Here is a 13220-nt window from a genome sequence, read left to right on the forward strand (position 1 = left end):
CCCCTGCTGGAACCAAAGAATCCCGACTGGGATTCCATCGCTCCACAGACCAGCCCCAGGACCCACTTGCCCATCCACTCCTGCCTCTGGGGTTGTCATGTCGGGCACTGCAACATCTGGCACTACTGGCAACCCCCGGCCAGAGAGGCAGAGGGGCACCAGCTTCAGTGCCAGGGAAGTTGGTGTCCTGGTGGAGCAAGTCCTGGGGCAGTATGATGCCCTCTTTGGAAGTTTGCACGCCGACAAGGAAGAACTGACTCGGATCTGGACGGACATCGTGACTGCCATCAACGCGGAGGGGGTGGCAGTCCAACTATTCCATCATGTCAAGAAGCGCTGGGAGGACTTCAGGTCCAGGACCCTCAACAAGGCCCGGCGCCTCTTGAAGGCAGCGGATCCTAAGGGGCGCCGGGGCCACTTGTCGGACGATCAGATGAGGGTCCTGGAACGCACATCCCCAGCTCTCCACGTCCAGGTCCTTGAGAGGCAGACCCGTCTGGAGTCGAGCGGTAAGTGTACATGCATCATGATTGTAAGCTGTGCGTGTGGTGGTGTGCCAGAAGTGTGCAGGTTGCACATGTGTTTTTATGGGGCCAAGTATGGGGGGGTGTACAGGGCCGTGAGGCTAACACATGCGAGGGCTCTCATGTGTGAGACATGGATGGTGCTTGTGTGTGTAGGCTTGCATGCCAAATGCAGATGTGTGGGCACACATGTTTGGATGAATGTGTATGTAAGTAGGCATGTTCGTGATGTCACACCTGGATGTTGGTTTCAGCTGCATGTATCAGCACTGTGTACATGTGCATGTGTGTGTATTTGACAAGGGTGCAACAGTGATGCAACATGGATGCATGTGAAAGCGGGATGTGGAAGCCTGATTGGCAGATGTGACATGGATGCCAATCTGAACACTGCGACAGTTGGCAGAGGTGTACACATGCATGCAAGTGTGGTGGTGTGTGTTCATGTGTAGTGCACTCCCTGTGTTGCATGTGATGTCTGGCTCACCTTTGCCTGCTCATGCTGTTGTATGTGTATGGATGGTGCTGGCTGTTGCAATATGGCTGTGTATGGCTCATGTGTGCGAGTTGAAATGACATGTGTTTTGGCGAATGTGATGCCATGTCGGAGGTTTCCAAATGCCACTCATGTACAACTGTCATGTGTGTATGTTTCCATTGTACAGTGCCCTGATGCCTGTGTTTTATTTCTCCCTGTCTGCAGCATCAACTGAAGAAGAGGGCGGAGAAGGTGCTGTGGAGCACAGCGGCAGGTATTGCACCGCCAGCCGGAGACGCAAGGCCCGGCTCCCCTCCCAGGTTGTCATCTCGTCGGGGAGTGAGGAGTCTGGTGCCGCATCCCAGGCCGCAGCTGCCGGGGGGAGGTCCAAGAGGCGGAGGTCGGAGTTGGACTCCTCGGCAGCAGAAGGGGCAGCTGGGACCCCACAGGGCCCAACGGGGGAAGATGGCACAGAGTCATCCAGGTTGGTGGGGTGTTTGGTGGAGGAGGAGGCCGTGCAAGCGACAGAGACGGGGTCTGGAGGTGGGGATTCCACTGGTGCTAGTGATGCAGTGCAGGACCAGGGACAGGAGGCAGCAAAGGCTGCCGCGGAGGTGTCTGTGTGCAATCCTGGCCCTGATCCTGTCACTGCATCATCTTGCACCAGCAGGGATGCCTACGTCCAGACCCGTTTTCAGGCAGGGGATGTGCTTACACAACTGGCCTTCCTCTGCCTGCAGACGTGGCTATCCAGGTATGGGTTGAGCCTGTCCTAACTGGTGTGGCGTTGCGTCAACGGGCCATGCGAGGTGACCTGCAGTCTTTTCATGAGACTGCACGTCATCTCGAATGGCTCGTTGACCGCGTCGGCCTACTGGGACAGGTCACCCAGGCCGGATTCCTCCGTTTGCTGGAGATTGTTCCGACCCCCTCCTCAACTGAACACCCTATGCGCCAGTTGTCCTCCGTGCCATCATTCCACCCATTTGTCACCTGGGTGCCTTGTGGAGCTGCCTCTGACGGTGTGGCCAGGCTGGTGGAGGACACATCCCTGCCACAGTCGGGAGTCGGACGTCCAGCAGGTGTGGCCACTGTTAGGGAGAATTCTCTGTTTAGGCTGAATTTCCTAACCTAGTGAGTCCCCCAGCAGCTTTGCTGGATTTCTGGAGTTTGTTTATTTCCATCCTGCCAAGAGTGAGACTCTTTTTCTCCCACTCTTGGACATGAATGTGTGTAATTCCTTTGAATGTCAATGTGTTCTATGGGCTATGGGGTCTTTTACTCCATAGGGTCTCATATGTTTTGCTATGTGTGTTACACTGCACCCTCCATGCCGTAGCACTGGGGCGGCCTAGCGGACCTCCATCATAGACTCCATAACCGGGGACTGACTACCGTCTCCCCGGGCATGTAAAGTCACCATTGGCTTTACTAGACCTAAATTTACTAACAGAACTAGTACAAACCATCCTATTGTGGACGTACTAGTAGGGGTAATTCGATTACTCCTGGGTCTGTTATTCGAGGGGCACTGTCCCGTCCACCCTCGTCGAGTTTTGGCTGGTGGCAGTGGAAACTACTTGTTATATTCGACCCCGAATGTAACCCTATGGGATTCTTCCCATTGTTGGAGATTGATACTTTTTCTCGTTAATCTCTAACATACCACCGGTTTACTTATCTTAAATAAGTCTATCGGATGATATTTTCTGCCAGAACTCGGTTTTTAAAATGGCGTCTGTGTTCGTCTCTGTGACTCCTAAACTAAAGGTTGAGCCCTTTGTTCCACTTTTGGCGGGCTTCTGTACAGAGGCCCTCCAAAGTGGTGCCATTCTGTCTGGGTTACCACAGGGGTGTGGGAGGGGGTTTAGGCACCCTGGACCGAGTTGCCTTGCCAACTCCGGTCGCACTCTAGTGTGATTGGCCCAAGTGGTGAGCCACCCCGCTCACCACTTAGCGTGTTTTGATTGACAGCTAGGCTGAATGAATGGGGGTTTTCTGCATAAAAGCAGGGCTTTTGGGACTGGATCTTCAGAAGTCGCCACAGGACCTAAGAATCCGACGAGGGTAAACCTGAGCCGACCTGCAACGACGACACCTCCGGTGGAGCCCTGTGGAACCGACTCACCACTTCCCGACGACAGAGGAGATCTCCCTGCCAGAGAGTCTCTTCCCCTGACTGGTGGGAACAACCAGTCCCCTTTGCTTTTTCTTCGCTCCAGGACGCAGTGGTCAAATTGCCCATGCAGAGCACCTCGGCAACCGGATAGCCACTACCCCTGTACCGCGACCAAAAGGTGGTGCCTTGTGACGGAGCACTCCGCGGCTGGTCTCTTCCCTGGTGGTGCACCGGACTTCACTTTTCTTCGACGACGAGATCATCTCTACTCTTGGCAAAGACCCGACGTGCATCCACCACCAGGAACAACTGCCCCCGCCGGAGCTGTCTCTGCACAAACAAGGTACCGTGTCCGCCTGGCTTCCCTTTCTGCCGGATAGAGTGAGGTGTCTTAATCCTCACCTTTCCATTGGGTCGCCTCCAAGCTTTCTTTAACTTGTTGTTCTGAACTGGTCCAATCTTTCCATAAAAATTTGCGATAAAGACTTGAAGCGCATTTCCACTAAGATACTTTTTGGGACACATCGCCTTGCCTCTCTCCGAGTGGGCCTGGCCTCTGAATCTACAGTGGTTCCTGTCTTCTTGCCTTGCATTTGTTCTTAAAAATATTGGTATCGAGTTGATTTCTTAACCCGTGTTTCTCTCCCATCCTAATGAATACTAGAGTGCCATCTAGGGTAAAGCATACACCTCTGTCTGCAAATAAGTGATGCCGTTGAACCTAGACTTATCGAACTATTGTCAGAGGGATTGATATTTTCTTCGTAGAGTAATTGAGATTGAAATCGTTTGCCGTATTAGTGCCAGAGTATTTTCTATAGATGTGTTCTTATAAATAAATAACTATATATCTTTACACCGAAGCCTTGTTGCGTGTTTGCTTGTCTTACTGTGTAGATTGCCCTATTTTATATGCTCCACATACTGCCTAACTCTTCTTGAGGGAAGTCTGACTGCTCAGCCACAGCTACCAAGTGAATCTGTGTGGTACAGACTGCTACCAAGTGGGTTTACTGCCAAACACCTGTAGTCCTAAATCTTTTGCAGTGGTCCCAGAGGGAACTGCACAGGTTTCCGCCTAACACTGGTGTACAGCGGTGGGATTTGTATCGAGTATACAGTTTAGAGTGCTTTTCGACACTTTAGGATAACTAACCACAAAGCTTAGCACTAAAAAGCAACTTTCAAAAACATGTCTACTATGGAAGCTTACAATCGAGAATCCTTGTCAAGTGAAAATACTGAGAATTTACGAGCTCTCTGTAGGCAAGAGATTCTTTCTGTAAGAGGCAAGAAGTTAGAACTGATAGCGAGATTGCTGGAAAATTAAAGTCTGGGTACTGGTTCAGAGGAACCCTCTTCTCCAGGAGATGTAGATAACCGTGATGGTGTTTGTCTAAATCGTAATTCTGACGATAGTGATGAAGAGGCTGAAGAGGAAGGAGAGGCTAATGAAACTGTCTCCCCTGCTCCTCTACCTGCCTTACCAGCTGTACCTACTGGGCCTATAACAGGTCCCACACTAAGTCCTCAAGTCCTTGAACTAGAAAAAATGAAAATAGACTTGGAATTCAGAAGGATTACTGCTCAAATTGAACAGAAACACCAAGAAAAGCAACAAATTCTTAGGCTCCGAGAAATGGAGCTCAAGCATAAGTTAGAAATGAAAAAGTTGTCTGTCGAAACTGCTTCTGTCTCTGGCTCCTCTAGAAGCTCCAGTCCCAAAAGACCCCGGATGCCGAAGGAATTAGTGGGTATGTATGAACCAAGGTTGGATGTATTGGATTGGTTAAAACTGTTTGAGTACAATCATGGGCTCCAGGACATCACCGGGAATGATCTACTTCCCTGGTTGTTCTCTAGGCTCCCTCTTGTTGCGACTGATGTGCTAATGGAGTTGGGGGAGGTGGATAAGACGGATTACGAAAGTGTGAAACTAGCTTTGATAGCTAGATTCGGGAAGACCCCTTCCCAGTATCTTAAGAGGTTTAGAACCCTCAAAAAGCATGATGGTACCCCTTGGGCTACCTGGGTGAGTGAAGGGTTGAAAAACTTAGAGGGATGGATTTAGGGGTAACAAAGTGAACACTTATGAGGGTATGAAGAATCTTTTTATGTTGGAGTCGATTTACGATGCCTGTTCTCCCGAGCTCAGACAGCACTTGGCTGATTCGAAGGAATTGGATTCCCAGAGCCTAGCTAAGGCTGCTGATTTATTGGTTGCTAACTGGGCTACTCATAAGGATTCTGGGGCAACTCAGAAAAAGGATGAGGGAAAACAGCCAAAAAAAGACTAAAAAGAGAATTCAAATAACACAAATTCCAAAGAGGGCCCCAAACAAAACGAGAAGGGTAAGCCACAAGGAAAACCGAAGCAGAATAGTGTGTCTTCTGGTGCCAAACCGGAAGGAGGCCAGAACAAGCCAACATTCCAAAAAGCATTCTGTAAATGCTTTGTTTGTGGCTCGACTGACCACGTGAAAGGAGATCCCAGATGTAAGGGTAAACCTTCAAGGGGTCCAGCATGTCTCCTTAGCCTTCGCTCCAGAGGAGGAAGTCCAAATGGCAAGTGGAAACTTTCTACTGCTAGCTGACGAACCCATTGGATTCTCAGCCAGCGTTTCTTTAGTATCTCTGGGGTTGTGGGAACAACAGAATTTAGATGTCTATAATTCTATCCCCGATAATACTAAAGAGTATAATAAGGACAGTGTCCAGGTGAATGGTCAGGAGACTCCTGCCATTAGGGACACTGCGGCCAGCATAACTGTGGTGGATAAATCGTTTTTTCAGGCTGAGGATGTTGCTAAGGCACCCAAACGCCTCACCAAGTTAGCTGGAGGGCCTGTGCAGATGCTTCCCCAATTACCAGTTCTCATCCAGTGTAACGACATGACTGTGAAGATACCTGTCAGCATACAGAGTGAGGTACCAGGACGCGTACTGTTGGGTAACAATTTGAAAACTCTCGGAGTTGTATCGCATACTCCCAGACCTCCTAGTAAACGGTTACAGGAGCTAACCAGACCTGCAAAAGAGAGGACCATGCGCGGTACTCTCAAGGTGATGATGAAGAAAGAAATCACTCCTGCTCCACTGGAATTGTCCGCTGCTGTCTCAAAGAAATCAGAAGCGAAAGGGAAACCTAAGGCTTCTACCCCGAAACCAGCAGCCGGCATTTCAGTGCAGCCCACAAGGAATTCATTGCGGTTGTCCAAAAATACACCCGTAACTCCACCTCCAGCTGAGGCTGAGAGGGAGGTACAACCCTGTGTGGTAGAATTAGACTCTGACGAAGAGCTAATGGAAGGCCAGGAACTCATTGGAGATCTGGATCCTGTTGACAATCCTGAGCTGCAGTCTTTACTGGCAGAAGGTGGACCCAGCAGGGCAGACTTCAGCAAGGGACAGAGAGAATGTCCAACTCTGGAAGGTCTTCGCCACCAGGCCGAAGCTCAGGCTGAAGGGCAAGAGCCTGGGAAATACAGGTTGCACTGGGAAGATGGCCTCTTCTAAAGTGAACCGACCGACTCTGCACCTGGAGACTACAAGCAGCTTGTATTACCCCAAGAGAACAGACCACAGTTCTTGCAGCTAGCCCACGAGATTCCTTTGGCTGGTCACTTGAGTTTCAAGAAGACTAAGGAAAGGCTACCTCCCTACTTCTATTGGCCAAAGATGGGGGCCGAAGTAGAAAAACACTGCAGGAGCTGCCACACCTGCCAGACCTCTGGTAAGGTTGGCTCCAACAATGTGGCACCTTTAGTGCCTCTCCCAGTTGTGGGAGTCCCGTTTGAGAGAGTAGGGATTGACATTGTTGGTCCCCTTGATCCTCCAACCTCCTCCGGCAACAGATTTATACTTGTAGTAGACCATACTACTAGGTATCCTGAGGCAATTCCTATGAGGACTGTTACAGCTCCGGCTGTGGCTAAGGCCCTCCTTGGTATTTTTACCAGGGTCGGGTTTCCTAAGGAAGTAATCTCTGACAGGGGGTCAAACTTTATGTCCCACTACATGAAGGCCATGTGGAAAACCTGTGGAGTTACTTACAAGTTCTCAACAGCTTACCACCCACAAACCAATGGGTTGGTAGAACGGTTCAACCGAACCATGAAGAGCATGATAGGTGCTTCAGAGGAACCTCTTAAGCGTAAGTGGGACCTTCTACTGCCATGCCTTCTCTTTGCTTATAGAGAAGTCCCTCAGGAGGGAGTAGGTTAATCTCTCTTCGAACTTCTGTATGGTCATCCCGTCAGAGGTCCATTGGCCGTGATTAAGGAGGGGTTGGAGATTGCTCCTTCCCCCAAGCCAGTCAGAGTGACTGACTACGTGATAGGTCTCCAGAGGAGAATGTCGCACATGATGACAGAAGCAAGCGATAACTTGAAAGCTGGACAAGCATTGGTCAAGCACTGGCACGATCAAAAGGCTAACATGGTTGAGTTCGCTCAAGACCAGCTCGTTCTCGTTATGATCCCAACAAGGCAGAGGGCCTTGCAAGACAAGTAGATGGGACCCTTCAGAGTTGTGGGTAAACTCGGAGAGGTCAACTATCTGGTGGACTTGGGCAATCCCAAGGAGGCTCCGACAGTCTTCCATACCAACCGACTCAAAGCGTATGTCTCCCGACCTGATGTAGGAGCGTTGCTTCTAGCATCATCCGAGGAAGAAGAAGAGAGTGAAGCTCTTCCGGATCTCCTCAGAGGCTTACCTTTGGACTAAAAATTGAAGGAGTAAATCTCTCTTCCAATCTGACACCCGAACAGCAAGAAGAGTGCAAATCCATGTTAAATCGGTTTCCCTCTCTGTTCTCGCTTTCACCAGGCTTGACCCCTTGGGGCAAGCACGACATACTCACTTGTGGCTGTCTGCCAGTCAAAAGCAGAGGATACCGAATGTCAGAAAACGTACAAACCCACATCAAAGGTGAGGTCAGCAAGATGCTTGATCTCGGGGTAATAGAGCCCTCTACTAGTCCATGGTCTAGCCCAGTTGTGTTAGTACCAAAGGCTGGATCTAAAGAGCTTAGATTCTGCGTAGATTATAGAGCTCTTAATGCAGTCACCAAGACTGATGCCCACCCTTTGCCAAGAACAGATGAGTTGGTGGATAAACTTGGCGTCGCCAAGTTCCTCAGCACATTTGACTTGACGTCAGGCTATTGGCAAATAGCCCTGACAGACCATGCCAAGGAGAAAACTGCATTTTCTACCCCCGTTGGCTTATACAAGTTTAAGGTAATGCCTTTCGGATTGAAGAATGCACCTGCTACGTTTCAACGGATGGTAAATCAGGTTCTGAACAGGATGGAGGATTTCTGCATGGCATACTTGGATGACATAGCAGTGTTCAGCAATTCCTGGGAAGAACATGTAACCCACCTGAGAGATGTTTTGCAGGCTTTTGGACGAGCCAATCTGACCATAAAGGCGAGTAAATGCCAAATTGGACAGAGTAAGGTAGTCTATCTTGGACATGAGGTAGGAGGTGGAGAAATAAGGCCTTTGCTCAGTAAGATTGACGCTGTGCAAAATTGGACAACACCTACTACTCAAACCCAAGTGAGAGCCTTCCTAGGCCTCACTGGGTATTACAGGAATTTCATCGAGAACTATGGGACCATAGCTTCTCCACTGAATGTCATCTCCTCGCCCAAATTTCCTAAAAAGGTTAGATGGAACGAGGAGTGCAATCAGGCTTTTGAAAACCTGAAAAAGGCTCTTTGCCAAGCCCCAGTACTCAGAGCTCCTGATTACCGCCAACACTTCATTGTGCAGACAGATGCTTCAAATGTAGGAATAGGTGCCATACTCAGTCACCTGGATGGGAAAGGTAGGGAGCACCCCGTTTGCTTCATCAGCCGCAAGCTGAAGGATCCTGAAACAAGGTGGGCAACAATCGAAAGAGAGTGCTTTGCTATCGTGTGGGCTCTGAAGAAGTTTAGGCCGTACTTGTATGGTTCTACTTTTGTCATTCAGACTGACCACCAACCCTTGAGATGGTTAATGCAAATGAAAGGGAAAAACCCGAAACTATTGAGATGGTCGATCTGCCTGCAAGGGTTTGATTTCACCATTGAGCACAGGTCAGGGTGTCACCACCAAAATGCTGATGGTCTCTCTAGGATGTATGTCATCGACTAGAGGTATGAGATTCATCCAGGAGTGGATTAAATCCTCCTGTCCCTTAGTCTGGGGGGGGGCGGTGTTAGGGAGAATTCTATGTTAGGCTGAATTTCCTAACCTAGTGAGTCCCCCAGCAGCTTTGCTGGATTTCTGGAGTTTGTTTTTTTTCCATCCTGCCAAGAGTGAGACTATGGGCTATGGGGTCTTTTACTCCATAGGGTCTCATATGTTTTGCTATGTGTGTTACACTGCACCCTCCGTGCCGTAGCACTGGGGCGTCCTAGTGGACCTCCATCATAGACTCCATACCCGGGGACTGACTGACTACCGTCTCCCCGGGCATGTAAAGTCACCATTGGCTTTACTAGACCTAAATTTACTAACAGAACTAGTACAAACCATCCTATTGTGGACGTACTAGTAGGGGTAATTCGATTACTCCTGGGTCTGTTATTCGAGGGGGCACTGTCCCGTCCGCCCTCGTCGAGTTTTGGCTGGTGGCAGTGGAAACTACTTGTTATATTCGACCACGAATGTAACCCTATGGGATTCTTCCCATTGTTGGAGATTGATACTTTTTCTCGTTAATCTCTAACATACCACCGGTTTACTTATCTTAAATAAGTCTATCGGATGATATTTTCTGCCAGAACTCGGTTTTTAAAATGGCGTCTGTGTTCGTCTCTGTGACTCCTAAACCAAAGGTTGAGCCCTTTGTTCCACTTTTGGCGGGCTTCTGTACAGTGGTGCCATTCTGTCTGGGTTACCACAGGGGTGTGGGAGGGGGTTTAGGCACCCTGGACCGAGTTGCCTTGCCAACTCCCGTCGCACTCTAGTGTGATTGGCCCAAGTGGTGAGCCACCCCGCTCACCACTTAGCGTGTTTTGATTGACAGCTAGGCTGAATGAATGGGGGTTTTGGGACTGGATCTTCAGAAGTCGTCACAGGACCTAAGAATCCGACGAGGTTAAAGCTGAGCCGACCTGCAACGACGACACCTCCGGTGGAGCCCTGCAGAACCGACTCACCACTTCCCGACGACAGAGGAGATCTCCCTGCCGGAGAGTCTCTTCCCCTGACTGGTGGGAACAATCAGTCCCCTTTGATTTTTCTTCGCTCTGGGACGCAGTGGTCGAATTGCCCGTGCAGAGCACCTCGGCAACCGGATAGCCACTACCCCTGTACCGCGGCCAAAAGGTGGTGCCTTGTGACGGAGCACTCCACGGCTGCTCTCTTGGTAGCAGTCTGTACCACACAGATTCACTTGGTAGCTGTGGCTGAGCAGTCAGACTTCTCTCAAGAAGAGTTAGGCAGTATGTGGATTATACAATATAGGGCAATCAACACAGTACAACAAGCAAACACGGAAAAAGGCTTCGGTGTAAAGATATAAAGGTATTTATTTATGACAACACATCTATAGAAAACACTCTGGCACTAATACGGTAAACAACTTCAATCACAATTACTATAACGAAGAACAAGATCAATCCCCCTAACAATAGTTCGACAAGTCTCGGTTCACCGGCATCACTTATTTGCAGACAGAGGTGTATGCTTTAACCTAGATGGCACTCTAGTATTCGTTAGGACGGGAGAGAAAAAATAAGGCAGGTTACGAAGTCAACTCGGTACCAATACTTTACGGACAAATGCAAGGCAAGTAAGGCAGGGTCTACTGCAGATCACAAAGTTCAGAGGCCAGGCCCACTCGGAGAGAGGCAAGGCGATATGTCCCAAAAGGAGACTCAGTGGAAATGCGCTTCAAGTCTTTATCGCAAAATTGTTATGGAAAGATTGGACCAGTTCAGAACAACACGTTAAAGAAAGATTGGAGGCGACCCAATGGAAAGGCGAGGATTAAGACACCTCACTCTATCCGGCAGAAAGGGAAGCCAGGCGGACACGGTACCTTGTTTGTGGAGAGACAGCTCCGGCGGGGGCAGTTGTTCCTGGTGGTGGATGCACGTTGGGTCTTTGCCAAGAGTAGAGATGATCTCGTCGTCGAAGAAAAGTGAAGTCCGATGCACCACCAGGGAAGAGACCAGCCGCGGAGTGCTCCATCACAAGGCACCACCTTTTGGTCGCGGTACAGGGGTAGTGTCTATCCGGTTGCTGAGGTGCTCTGCACGGGCAATTCAACCACTGCGTCCTGGAGCGAAGAAAAAGCAAAGGGGACTGGTTGTTCCCACCAGTCAGGGGAAGAGACTCTCCGGCAGGGAGATCTCCTCTGTCATCAGGAAGTGGTGAGTCGGTTCCGCAGGGCTCCACCGGAGGTGTCGTCGTTGCAGGTCGGCTCAGCTTTACCCTCGTCGGATTCTTAGGTCCTGTGGCGACTTCTGAAGATCCAGTCCCAAAAGCCCTGCTTTTATGCAGAAAACCCCCATTCTTTCAGCCTAGCTGTCAATCAAAACACGCTAAGTGGTGAGCGGGGTGGCTCACCACTTGGGCCAATCACACCAGAGTGCGACTGGAGTTGGCAAGGCAACTCAGTCCAGGGTGCCTAAACCCCCTCCAACACCCCTGTGGTAACCCAGACAGAATGGCACCACTTTGGAGCGCCTCTGTACAGAAGCCCTCCAAAAGGGGAACAAAGGGCTCAACCTTTGGTTTAGGAGTCACAGAGACGAACACAGACGCCATTTTAAAAACCGAGTTCTGGCAGAAAATACCATCCGATAGACTTATTTAAGATAAGTAAACCGGTGGTATGATAGAGATTAACGAGGAAAAGTATCAATCTCCAACAATGGGAGGAATCCCATAGGGTTATATTCGGGGTCGAACATAACAAGTAGTTTCCACTGCCACCAGCCAAAACTCGAATAACAGACCCAGGAGTAATCGAATTACCCCTACTAGTACGTCCACAATAGGATGGTTTGTACTAGCTCTGTTAGTAAATTTAGGTCTAGTAAAGCCAATGGTGACTTTACATGCCCGGGGAGACAGTAGTCAGTCCCCGGGTATGGAGTCTATGATGAAGGTCCGCTAGGACGCCCCAGTGCTATGGCACGGAGGGTGCGTTGTAACACACATAGTAAAACATATGAGATCCTATGGAGTAAAAGACCCCATAGCCCATAGAACACATTGACATTTAAAGGAATTACACACATTCATGTCCAAGAGTGGGAGAAAAAGAGTCTCACTCTTGGCAGGATGGAAAAAACAAACTCCAGAAATCCAGCAAAGCTGCTGGGGGACTCACTAGGTTAGGAAATTCAGCCTAAACAGAGAATTCTCCCTAACAGTGGGTGAGCCCCCACAGGGGCTTGCAACGGCGGAAGACGGGGTGGAGCCATCCAGGTTGGTGGTTTCCACAGAGGAGGAGGAGGCTGCTACTGAGCCGCACATGGGGCCTGGTGGGGGCATCCCTGCTGGTGCAAGTGGTGCAGTCCAGGGCCAGGGGCAGGAGGCAGCACAGGTCGCCGTGGAGGTGCCTGTGCATGTCACTGTCCCTGACACTGTGACTGCACCACCATGCACCAGCAGGGATGCCCCATCCCAGGCCCGTCTGCAGGTAAGGGGGATGTCCATGTCATCTGACTCCCCTCCACCTGCGGACGAGGGGACCCCTGGCCGTATGGAGAAGGTCCTGATTGGTGTCGCTTTGCGCACGGGTGTCATTCGTGATGAGGTGCGTGCTTCCCGGGGGGAGCACGCACGTCATCACGAAGAGCACCGTGCCAACGTGGCCCCAGTTTGGAGCAACCATGGTCGGGGGTTTCGTACATGTGTCGAGCACTCCTCTCCTCCTCTGTGGAGGCTATGCGCCAGTCGTTCTCCATGCCGTCTTCCAGCCCAGATGCCACCAGGGCCCCCTGCGGACCTGCCCCGACCAACGCAGCCAACTCGGTGGGGATCCCATCCCTGCCACAGTCGGGAGTCAGAGGTTCAGCAGGGGTGGACACACCAGCAACTGGACCCCAGCAGATGGAGGATGTGACGGCATCATCGGGCAGGGCACG

The sequence above is a fragment of the Ambystoma mexicanum genome, chromosome 5p (genome assembly GCF_040938575.1).
Source record: "Ambystoma mexicanum isolate Mex_15411 chromosome 5p, UKY_AmexF1_1, whole genome shotgun sequence".
Lineage (NCBI taxonomy): Eukaryota > Metazoa > Chordata > Amphibia > Caudata > Ambystomatidae > Ambystoma > Ambystoma mexicanum.